We start from the raw sequence: 12,709 nt of genomic DNA on the forward strand, positions 1-12,709 counted from the left end.
CCCTGTCGTCCAACGTTACTGCGCTTGATCAGTGCCCGGCACTAACTTTTTTGCCAGAGCAATACAAGGAAGCCGGCGCGCTTCCTGGTGTAGACACGGCTAACCCGCCTAGTATGCTGTATCTCACCCACTCGTTTAATAAGGAGCCTAACATCCCACATCCTCCTCGTTTTTGAGGGGAATCAAGTCATTGTGAATGATTTTTACACCAATGCTCTCTGGTGTTCGACCAACAGCCTAGCACCTATGCTACGGACTCGGCTAAAGTAGCGTTTGTCATGAGCCTGCTGAGTGACAAAGCAACGGCGTGGGCAATGGCGGCCAGTAAAGCCAAACCTGCCATTCGCTCATCTTTTTCTTTATTTTTGGGCAAGATGCTTGAGACTGAGGAATAGTTCGGTGGCAGATTTTCCCATTACCTTCCGGGTGTTAGCAGCAGAGAGCAGTTATGACGACGCTGCCCTCCGCGGCATTTTTCGTAAAGCTCTCCAGACTCGCATCAAGGACGAGTTGGCGGTCAAGGATGATACAGCCATGCTGGACAAACTAATTGACCTCGCAGTACGTCTAGATAACTGACTACCAGAACGCGATCGAGAACACATGGAGGAAGGAGCCAACGGGACTCTGACACCATCTAGACGACAAGCTATAGCTCCAGCTTCTCGAACCGAGTGAAAGGAAAGCACCGCTGTCGAGACCCCATTCCTCATGGCCGAGGAACCCATGCAACTGGGAGGACGACGCCTACCCTCGGCGGAAAGAGTGCGACGTTTTCGTCTGCGCCTCTACTGTGGTGCCACCAACCATCAGATCGGCGTGGGTCCGGTAAGACCTTCTCGCCGCTCTCAATCGCCCCCTGACGTTATGAAGATGAGCGGCGGCCAGGACAACCCCGATCACGGTCCTTCCAGAGTCCAAACCCCAGAGTCTAAATGTGAGTATGTGATCAAGGAACCACACCATGGCACACAACAGAGACTACAAGTAGCTGGAACTATTTTGGGGGGGGTAGTTGTGTGCCGATTTTGGATTTTATTGACTCTGGGGTGGATGATAGTTTTTTGTTTTTTCTTTTTTTTTGGACTCTGTTTGTTGAGAAACACCACTTTGTTAAAATTAAATTGATCAGCTCCAAGGAAGTCCTCTCCCTTGATGGGAAATTATCGATTGTGTCATTTCAAACCGAACCGTTAACTCTACGACTCTTGGATAACTATTATGAATCGATTCAGTTTTTCACAAGCAGCTCCAATGGTATTGGGACCCACCTTAAATTACATAATCCTTCCATTGATTGGAGAAACATGACTATTAGGGATTGGGGAAATTATTGTCTTCAATCTGCGGTACCCGAGAGTTCGGTTGTCAAGTGTTCCGATGAGGAGACGGATATTTCCAAAGTGCCCACGATATATCACGATTTATCTAAAGTTTTTAGTATAGAGCCCAATGCTTACCACCTCATTGCCCTGACGACTGTGCGATTGAGCTTATTGCCAACGCTCCTTTACCTAGCGCCAGGCTATTTAACATCTCTGTGCCTGAGCAACAGGCTCTTAAGGATTACATTACCTCGCTGCTGTTCGTCCCTCTTTGTCGCCCCTGGGGGCGGGATTCTCTTTCGTGGAAAAGGACAAGTCACATAGACCTTGTATTGACTATCGGGCTAAATTCCATCACTGTGAAATAGTTACTCACTTCCGCTAATGGACTCTGCTTTTTCCTCTCTCCACATGGCTAAAATATTTATGAAGCTAGACCTTCGTAACGCTTACCACCTGGTTCGTATTAGGGAGGGGGACCAGTGGAAAACAGCATTCAACACACCCTTAGGTCACTTTGAATATCTCGTCATGCCATTTGGATTAACTAATACACCCGCAGTTTTCCAGAACCTCATCAATGACATCATCAGAGATATAGTATGCTTAACCGATTCTGCTTTGTACTGTATATCTCTGACATTGTCATTTTTTTCTGACTCTCTCCAGGAACATACTCGGCATGTGCGACAAGTGTTGCAGCGGCTTCTGGAGAACCATCTGTTCGTTAAAGCAGAGAAATGTGACTTCCACGCTACAGCAGTCTCTTTTCTGGGTTACATTGTGGAGAAGGGCCAACTGACAGCCGACTCCGCCAAGATACAGGTGGTGGTCGATTGGCCATCTCCATCAAGGAAGCATCTACAGAGGTTCTTAGGGTTTGCAAACTTTTACAGGCGATTTATTTGCAACTACAGCAGTAAGGCGAAGCTCTGACGAGGCTTACATCTGTTAAAGTTCCATTTACTGTATTTGGTCTCCAGACGCCGAGACTGCCTTTACAAAACTTAAATCGTTATTTACTTCCGCACCCGTTCTCACTCATCCTGATCCCTCTTTGCAGGTTTTCGGCGAGGTGGATGCCTCGGATACAGGAGTGGGAGTTCTGTCGCAGCGATCCCCAGTCGACCAGAAACTGCACCGATGTGCATTCTTTTTGCGTCACCTCACAGCTTCTGAGGGTAACTATGATGTGGGTAACAAAGAATTGCTGGCCATCGGTCTTGCGCTGCGGGAGTGGAAACATTGGCTAGATGGTGCAGTCCTCCCTTTTATTGTTGTCACTGGCCACAAAAACCTGGAATATATTCGCTCTGCTAAAAGGCTGAACTCACGCCAAGCCCGTTGGTCACTTTTTTTCTCACCAGGTTTAATTTCTCGATCACCTACAGACCCGCATCCAGAAATATCAAGGCCGACACCCTATCCAGACACTTTGACCCGGCTGGGGAGGAACCACCTGGAACTATTGTACCTGTATCCCGGGTCTTGGGGGGGATCTTCGGTGGGAGATTGAAGAGAAGGTAACCAAGGCAACATCTGGCAGTGAGTGTCCTGAGGGGTGCCTGGAGAATAAACAGTTTGTGCCACCGGAACTTCGATCTGAGGTCCTGCAGTGGGGTCATATGGCCAAGATAGCCTGCCATCCGGGAGTGCATAGCACACAATTTTTGGTGGCCCAGAGGTTCTGGTGGCCAGAGATGGCGGCAGACGTCAAGGAATTCGTCACAGCCTGCTCTGTCTGCGCCCGAAGCAAGTCTTCTCATCGTCCGCCCGCAGGCCTGCTACTCCCGTTGCTCATCCCTTCCTGCTCTTGGTCACACATTTCATTAGACTTCATCACTAGACTACCTCTGTCTCAAGGAAAGACTGATTCTTAACATAGTGGATAGGTTTTCTAAGATGGCTCTCAATAAGTTGCCATTATCATTGGGGACGGCGCAGCTACTAGTCAGCACGTGTTCCGCATTCATGGAATTCGGAAGGACTTGGTATCAGATCGTGGACCGCAGTTCTCCTCCAAGGTCTAGAAAGCTTTTTGTAAAGCTCTGGGGGCCTCAGTCAGTCTTTTGTCAGGCTATCACCCCCAGTCCAACGGCCAGACAGAGCGGGTGAATCAGGACTTGATACCGCCCTACGTTGTGTCTGTCACCGGCACCCCTCCTCGTGTGCCGCCTATCTCCCATGGGTGGAATATGCTCATAATTCGCTCCCCAGCTCGGCTACAGGTATATCACCATTCAAGGCTGCTTACGGCTACCAACCTCCCATGTTCCCATCACAGGAAGCAGAAGTTTCCATCCCCGCAGTACAGATGAATTTGCGGAGAGCTCGTCGAGTTTAGAGGGAGACGGGTGCTGCCCTTACCAGAACTGCAGCACGAAATCAGCGGATTGCTGATCGACATCGGATTCCCGCGCCCGTTTACCAGCCGGGTCAGGAGGTATGGCTCATCGCGTGACCTACCCTTGGCAGGAACTAATAGGAAATTGGCACCAAGGTTTGTGGGACCCTACACTGTGGACTCTATCATCAAGCAGTCATCTGTTAAACTCAAACTTCCATCTATGAAAGTGCATCTTGTATTTCACGCGTCACATCTCAAACCAATTGTCTCCAGTCCGTTGTGCCCTCGGGTTGAGGCTCCTCCTCCGCTGCACATGATCGATTGCTTGCCTGCTTACATGGTGTGAGCGGTTTTAGACGCCAGAAGAAGGGGTAGGGGGGTGCAGTACTTGGTCGACTGGGAAGGTTATGGGCAAGAAGAGCGCTCCTGGGTAGCTCGCTCCTGTATCCTGGACCCATCTCTTATTAGCGATTTCCACTCGCTCCACCCCGACAAGCCAGGTAAGCCGCCAGGGGTTGCCTTATAAGAGGGGGGGATAATGTCATGAGTTGGTGTGCTGCTCTGCTGCCACCTAACATTCATTCTGTTGCAGCACAAATAGTAGACAGCTACAAATTCCTGGGTGTTCTCCTTAACAACAAGCTGGACTGGTCCGTCAACACCCACGCTGTCTACAAGAAGGGCCAGAGTCGCCTTCACCTGCTGAGGAGACTGAGGTCCTTTGGTGTGTGCAGGACTCTTTTACGGACCTTTTATGACTCTGTGGTGGCCTCAGCCATCTTCTATGCTGTGGGCTGCTGGAGAGGGGGCAGCACGGAAAGGGACAGGAGCAGGATCAATAGGCTGATCAGGAGAGCGAGCTCTGTCCTGGACGATCCTCTGGACTCCGTGGAGGAAGTGGGGGAGAGAAGGATGTTGGCTAAGCTGACATCCATCATGGACAACACCTCTCACCCGCTACATGGCACTGTTGTTTCCCTGGGCAGCTCCTTCAGCAGCAGACTGTTACACCCACGGTGTAAGAAGGAGAGGTTGTGCAGGTCCTTCATACCGACCGCGGTCAGGCTCTACAACACCTGCACCACCTGAACCATGTTGTAGTCACTATGCATCCTTTACACTGTACTCTTTACTTGCGTATCTTGCTTGCTTGCTTGCTGCTGTAACAAGTAAATTTCCCCGCTGTGGGATAAATAAAGTTCATACATACATACATACATACATACATACACACCTAACCACCAGGGGAGGAGCTCAGGGACACCTGCCAGCAATTAACATTGGACTATTTAGGCCATGCGGCAGCTCCCATTGCTTGCCAGAACGTCTTCCCTTGCACAACTGATTCCCTTGCCTACCCGTTGTCTTGTACCTTTTTTCCTAGTTCTGGTCGTATCCTGTTCCTACTGTGAGTAGACGTGTATTTTCATGTTTTCTTGCTTGTGCGGCGGTTCCCTTGTTCCCCTTTTTTTTTTTGGTGATAGCGATTTTCTGTTTAAACCTTTTTCTCCTGCTACCCTTGTACGCAGTGTTTTTTTCTTTAAATTATTTAGCTTTTTTTCTTCTTGCGGCTCGACCCGGTGTTTTTGTGTTAGTATGTTTCTATGGACATTTCTGTTTTGCTTTTTGTGGACTTTAATAAACCTTTTTTGTTACACGGAAATATTGCTGTCCTGTCTGCTATTGGGATCCACCTCGAACACACGCCACCTCGTGACAGATTGACTTGAAATTTCTCACAAAGCTCAACGCACTGTACACAACACTTTAACTGTAGGATGCTTAGTCAAATAACAGCAAAATTTGGAACACGCCTTTTTAGGGAACTGAAAAGACATATTGGTCATTAGGGGTGTCACGAGACACCTAACCACGAGTTGAGACAATGCATGAGATTGGGTCCATGAGACGAGATTTAGATAACATTAATTGTAAGAAAATGAATGAAATAAATGACTGGACAAACGTTTTTATTTAACCAAGTCAAAAAACAATGCAGGTGCATTTTAAAATATTTGTCTCACAAATTGATGCTCAAAGATATTGTCAACATTTTTTGAGACAAAATAAACTACTGTTATATAATACAGATCACTTGTCTTTTGTCTTTTTATGTCAGGGCTGTCCAGCTGTCCTTTGTAATGGTAATGGTTTAATTCACCTTGAATATGCAAACAAACAAAACAAAAAGGAGGAGGAGCAAAGCTTATTTAATCCTACCCCCCCATCCGTTTCACATCAGTTAAAATACATTTATTAAATGTACAACCAACTTTATGATGGTAATGAATCCATAATAGCTGATTAAATAGTTGACAGAGACCCAGTTTGATGATGAGAGTACAGACTATGAACTCACCAGAAATGAAGAGTTAGTTGTCAATGTAAGACTGGTTAGACATAGCATTGTATATGCACAGTGGTTCAGGCTTCTTCTTTATAATAATAATAAAAAAAAAGCATTATACATATATTCAAAGACAAATTGATGAACTAGTATTAGTATCAACATTTTAGCTTCTAGTTACATTATGCCTTTTTGCTCTATTTTTCCAATTTTGCTGGGTTTTTGTTTATTTTATTTCTGCAATGAGCCATGTTCCACAGATGGCCCCTGTGCCACGCTTTGAGCCACATTTTGCCAGAAAGGCGAGTGTCCAAGCTCTGCCTTTTTGGCTGGTTAGCATTATGGAGGTTTTTTGTTTTTTTTATACAGCTATCAGACGTGCATTGCACGGCGTTAGGGAGGTGGGGCTCACTCCTGCACGCCTGCTCGGCCGATGCTTCATCTTTGATGGCTTGTATTTCATTATCAAATAAACGCATGATGCAAGAAACACTTGCTAAATATATCAAACATGCCGCTAAATTGTCAACACAGATCTCTTCTGTGTATGAGGTGTGTTATGAAACGAAACCGGTAATCACTGGTGCTTAGCCAAATGCAATGAGCAACAATAGAAGCACTCTGCCGTTAGTGGTGCAGACAAGTCCAGCTACGCGGTTGATCTGAAAAATCTTTAAGTAAAGTTGATCAAATGTGGAATTACTACAGCTTTTGCTTGGACATCAACAAGTAACAAGCAGCTGTTTAACGCCGATGGAAAAAAACAGCAACAGATCACTCGCTGACGCTGGGAACACCAATGTAGGTTGGATTGCCAGGTGTGCCTAAAGCACTTAATGCGCTTTAAATATCCCTTGCACACTACCGCTTCCTTATTACTGATGCCCAGTGTCTTGTAGGCCTTACAGAGGGATTGGCCCACAAACCCTGTGCATCCCACTTCAATGGGTTGGCATCTTGCCCGCCAACCGTTGTTTCAGCACTCCTCCACCAGATCTGCGTACTTTGTCCTCTTTCTCTCATGGGCCTCCTCCATTCTGTCCTCCTAAGGCACCGTCAAGTCCAAGAGAATTACCTGCCTGGAAATTGCCAAAGTGAGGACAATGTCTGGCCTCAGTGTTGTTTCAGTGACTGCGACTGGGAACTTCAACTGTTTCCCAGATAAACTTTCAGTTCCCAGTCACGCGCCGTTGCCAACAGGCCAGGGGAGGTGTTTCGGGTGGCTGCTGCCGGCTTCTCCCCAGCTCTGATGAAAGCGATTGTGTTAATTATTGGCCGAAGACTCTTATTGTGGCTGATCCCACTGTATGTAGCTTCCGCTATGGCCTTCAGGGCCTGGTCGTGTCGCCAGCGGTAGCGCCCTACACCCAGGGCCTTTGGACAGCAGCTGAGGATGTGCTCTAATGTTCCTCTACCTTGGCAGAGAGGACAAGCTGGTGTCTCCGCCTTCCCCCAGGTGAAGAGATTAGAAGGGCTTGGCAGCACATCATAGACCGCCTGGATCAAGAATTTTATTCTGTGGGGTTCCGCCTTCCACAGCTCGGTCCATGTGACCTTGCGGTTCACAGCTTGCTCCCATCTCTTCCATGCTCCATGCTGACGCATTCCCACCATCTGGCTAGCCCGCTTCTCCTCTACTCCTGCTCGCACCTCCTCAAGGATCAGCGCCCTCCTCTCTTTCACCTGTGCCTTGTCATAGCGAGATGTTCCACCGCTATCAAGACCAGCTCTCCCGTGCCACCGTGCCCACCAGCACCCTCTGTCGTAGCCTTGACTCTGCTGTGTCCACCGCATCAGTAGCTCTCCACTTCCGTCCTGTCCTGACCTTGATCCCAGCTTAGGCGACCTTGACTTTGCCAGTTTGGAGCTCATGCGGGCCCAGGAGATTACCTCTTCGAGGCCCCTTAGGCTCCACCTGCAACCTGGGACAGATGTAGTTGTCACCGTTAGGTCGTCCATAAAGGCTCGGATCGGTGGCTGTCGAACTCCGGACTTAGTGATTGGCCCCCTACACTGAACTTCTGCAGACTTCACCAGCATGTTCATTGTGAGTGAAAAGAGAATAACCGAGATGGTACATCAGGTGATGTTCCGCTTTTCAAGCTTGTGCCATTCGGAGGTTGTTGATCCAGAGGAGACTCTCAGGCTGAAGTTGGCATAGTAGTCCAGGATATGGTCTCTGAGCTTCTTCGGAATGTGGTACCGGTTCAGTGCCTCTTCCACCAGCTTGTGGGGTATGGATCCATAAGCATTTGCCAGGTCCAGCCACAGCACAGCCAGGTCTCCCTTGCTTCCCTGATGAGCTGGGTGACCACACCTGTGTGTTGTAAACATCCAGAGATGTTATAGGTTGGTCAGTGGTGAACATTCACACCTCTCCCTCAAGACACATCCCTTTGAGGGGGGGAAAAGGTTTTCAGGAGGACACACCTCTGATGAAATCAATATATTGCATGTTAACTTTTATCAGTCACATAAGATTAAATAGTATAGTTGCAAACTGGGGTGCCCACGTTACTGCTTGATAATAGTTAACCCAGTGACGTGCAGTGAGGTTCATGCTGACAAACTGACAGGCGCCGTGAGCCAACTCATTGTGCACTCAGACTGTAGATGGGGTTTGCGCACTAAGCCGAGAAGCCACTCTCACGGTGGCCTTACCTTCTCTGTAGTTGATCAGAAAGTCTTCAAATTCAGCCACTTTTACTTAGGAAAATGTTAAAGCGATTGGAATCATACAGAAAGTACATTTGTAATACAGTTCAGTGGACAAATAGTAATATTTACATTATGTTATTATTCGTTCCTTTATTTTTGAAACGCCGTTTCCGTGTGGATGAAAGGCTGAAATGATAGAATACCTTACCATTTTGACCTGAAAACGGTTTAGTATGGACAGCCACTACATGAGAAGGACCAAGTTTAAGGACATAAAACCCTTGTGAGCTGAGCAACTGCTTTGTTTGCCAAGACTGTCTCCATTCTGGAGAATGCATTGTGTGACAAGATTGGTTAAAAAACATGGCTACCATGAAGTAAAACATCTTTGCTCGGGTAGGACTTAGCAACTAATTGGCCATAAGCCATTGAACATTTGTCAAATGATTTACAGTAATCTCTCATTTATCGCGGTTAATTGGTTCAAGACCCAACCATAAGTGAATTTCCGCAAAGTAGGATTCCTTATTTATACATTGGATATTTTCGTAATAGTTACAGCATAGAAAATCTGTTTATGACCTTCTAAATACGTTTTTTACCAGAGCCCTCTAGACCTGAAATAACACCACTATAGTCACCTTTACACTCCTATAAACCAATATAGTAAACATAATAAGAGAAAATAAGCTATGTAAAATGTACCAGTAAATGCAATTTGTGCACGTGTGTGTGTTGCGATAAATGTGTTTCCTAAGGGAGCTGGGGGCGGACAGGAAGTGACGTCAGGGGTTCAGAGCTGAGTTTTAGCTTAGCGCGTGTTACGGCCGCAACAGTAGCGCGTGCTAAGAAATATTTTGCCTGTTGTGAGATAATTCAAACCTGCAATAAAAGCCTGTTGTTACAGCGATCAAACCTGGTGCTTGTGTGTCTCACCGAACATTACTGACACCTATACTGAAACCTCTACTCCCTTTCCCAGAGTAAATATAACACCTTGTTTCTTTGCACTAAATACACCTTCCCTCATATTCTATAAAACAACCCTGTGGTTCTTAAATAGTCACACAACTTCCTTTGGTATGTCCTTCCACCCGTGCTCAGCAGTCCTTTTAGTGTTACTTCCTATCCTATCATGAAAGGTGCTTTGAAGGCTGTTCCAAGACCCCACTTTGGCTGACCACATCTCTATATTCCTTTATCCAACATACAGACAACTTCTTAAACAAGCTCCCCCTGTAAGTACAGCAGTTAAAGTGTGGAATGAAGAAACTGATCAAGTACTTCAGGACTGCTTTGGCTGCACAAACTGGGATGTGTTTAAAACTGCAGCGGGGAGGGAAGATTGTACTGTTGATTTGGATGAATATGCTTCTGCTGTTACTGGCTACATTAGCACATGTATAGAGACTGTTACCACCACCAAGTATTACAGAAAATACCCTAACCAAAAACAGTGGATGAACTGTGATGTAAGGGCTAAGCTACGTGCTCGTTCGACTGCATTTGTCATGGGCACCGCTGAGAACTACAAAAAGGCCAGATATGACCTGAGGTCCATACGAGAGGCCAAAAGACAGTACAGACAGAAGCTTGAGGGCTACTATTCCACCTCAGACCCTCAGCGCATGTGCGCGAGGCTCCAGCACATCACAGACTATCGACAGCGGAGTAGCGTAGCCACATCCAGCCAAACCACACGAACCGGTCCACTGATGATGCAGTCAACACTGCCATCCACACAGCCCTTTCTCACCTACAAGGCCAGAACACATATGTCAGAATGTTATTTATAGACTATAGCTCTGCTTTTAATACAGTCAGCCCCCACAAACTCACAAATAAGCTCCTCACACTTGGCCTGTCTCCCTCCCTCTGTAACTGGGTGTTTAACTTTCTAACAGGCAGGCCCCAGTCAGTCAGAGTCCACAATCGCACATCCAGCTCAAGAATTGTGAGCACTGGGACCCCACAGGGGTGTGTGCTGAGTCCGCTCCTCTACACGCTCTTCACCTACGATCGCGTGGCCTCCCAGAACAACACCAGCATCATTAAATTTGCGGATGACACTACAGTCATCGGCCTGATCACTGGTGGTGTTGAAACGTCATACAGAAGAGACGTGGCGGACCTCATAGCTTGGTGTCATGATAACAATCTCCTTCTCAATACAGATAAGACCAAAGAGATGATCATCGACCCAAGAACAAGGGAAAAGGAGCCGCATAGACCCCTGTTTATTGATGAGACTGAGGTGGAGAGGGTGAAAACCTTCAAGTTCCTTGGCACACACATCAGCGAGGACCTCACCTGGTCTCACAACACCCAACAAATTATGAAGAAGTCCCAAAGGAGACTGTACTTCCTGAGAAGACTGAGGAAATTTGGCATGTCCACCACAATCCTGAGTTGCTTCTACAGATGCACCATCGAAAGTGTCCTTACCGCCTCCATCACTGTTTGGTACGGTAACTGTACAACACGTGATAGGAAGGCACTCCAGCGGGTGATCAAGACCTCACAGAACATTGTTGGGGCAGCCCTCCCCTCACTGCAAGACATTTATAAATCTAGAGTCCTACGAAGAACACACAACCTCATCAAGGACAGCACACATCCACAACACTCATTATTCGTCAGGCAGACGCTACAGGAGTTTGAAGTCCAGGACCACAAGGCTGGCAAACAGCTTTTACCCACAGGCCATCAGGCTTCTCAATGAAGCACTCACACACGCCACACGCAACACACACACACACACACACTCATAGCACTTTTATTTATTTACTTATTTATTTATTCATTTGTTTGTATTATTTATTTGTATTAATGTCTCTTCTGTTGTTGTTGTTGCTTAATTTATTGGTATTTATGTTTCTTATGTTCTTATTCTTTCTTGTGTTTTCTTTCTTTTCTTGGGAGAATGAACAGAATAAGAATTTCATTGCATAGTATAACTGCCTGTTTTACTATGCATATGACAATAAAACTCTTGAATCTTGAATCCTTAATCTTGTCATCACTTCTTCTCTCCTGCTCTTACCGCCAATTCTTGCATCCTTGACTTTTTGCTGGATTTCATACAAGTGTCTTCTTCCGTTCTCTCTGTCCAATATGCTTTTGCTATTGGTCCAGATTCTGCTTGGTCTGGTGCCGCCTGTAAAACGTCTGTTTTTCCTGTCTCTCGCCTCCAAACAAGCAGGAAGACAGTTCACTTTGTGCATTGGTTTCAGCACCTAAATGAAAATGGTGCGTGTGTAGTTTAATATATCGCAAAAGAAATGATGCTCTTTAATAGTTGAAAAGTCTGCTTTTCAAGAAATGTTCGTTTTATAGATGGCACAAATTGCCAGTGAGACAATATGTCACAAAAGGCCACAACTTTACAGAGTGCAAGATGACATATTAAAGGGAATATTGCAATATATATTTATTATTATATAACATTAGTTGCTTATTTGGTCTAAAAAAAATTACAATGTAATTTAGTGCCAATTTGTGGGACAAACACTTAACCTGCATTTTTTTGTGAGTCTGTTAAATACGTTTGTGTTTGTCCATTGGTCATTGCACTGTTCTTAAAATTAATGTTAAAATCTCATCTTGTGGACCCAATCTCGTGCATCGTCTCGTGACACCCCTTCTACATTTCATTCACACCATATTTGAATGCTTTATGTTTCTATTTTAGTTCATTTAGACATTTTTCTGCTTAAATACTTAATTTAGGCAAAAAATATGTACAATTTGCTTCAATAGGCATTGTTTTTTTTTTTTTTTACTAATACGCTGTATTCAACCACAAAGCATGATTTATTCATATATTTTTGCAAAACTGCTATATTTGTATTACATAACGCTGTCTTCTAAAGCATATTGAACACAGCCCTTAGGGGGCGCCACAAATGTTATTTTGTCCAGGCTCCAGTCGGTCACATGACTGTATTTTGCAACAATAAAATGGTGTTTTGTCTTTGACTTCACAGGCACTCGCGACTTCCAAATCCTCACCAGTGTGGATGCTTGGCGAAA

The 12,709-nt window shown here is 45.9% G+C and overlaps 1 pseudogene; it reads right to left on the reverse strand.

Moving 5' to 3' along the window:
* Window positions 1-4,077: 4,077 nt before the first annotated feature.
* On the reverse strand, window positions 4,078-8,065 carry LOC129182623 (uncharacterized; annotated as a pseudogene).
* Between the last annotated feature and the right edge of the window lie 4,644 nt (window positions 8,066-12,709).

This window comes from Dunckerocampus dactyliophorus, chromosome 6 (genome assembly GCF_027744805.1).
Source record: "Dunckerocampus dactyliophorus isolate RoL2022-P2 chromosome 6, RoL_Ddac_1.1, whole genome shotgun sequence".
NCBI classification, from domain to species: Eukaryota; Metazoa; Chordata; class Actinopteri; order Syngnathiformes; family Syngnathidae; genus Dunckerocampus; species Dunckerocampus dactyliophorus.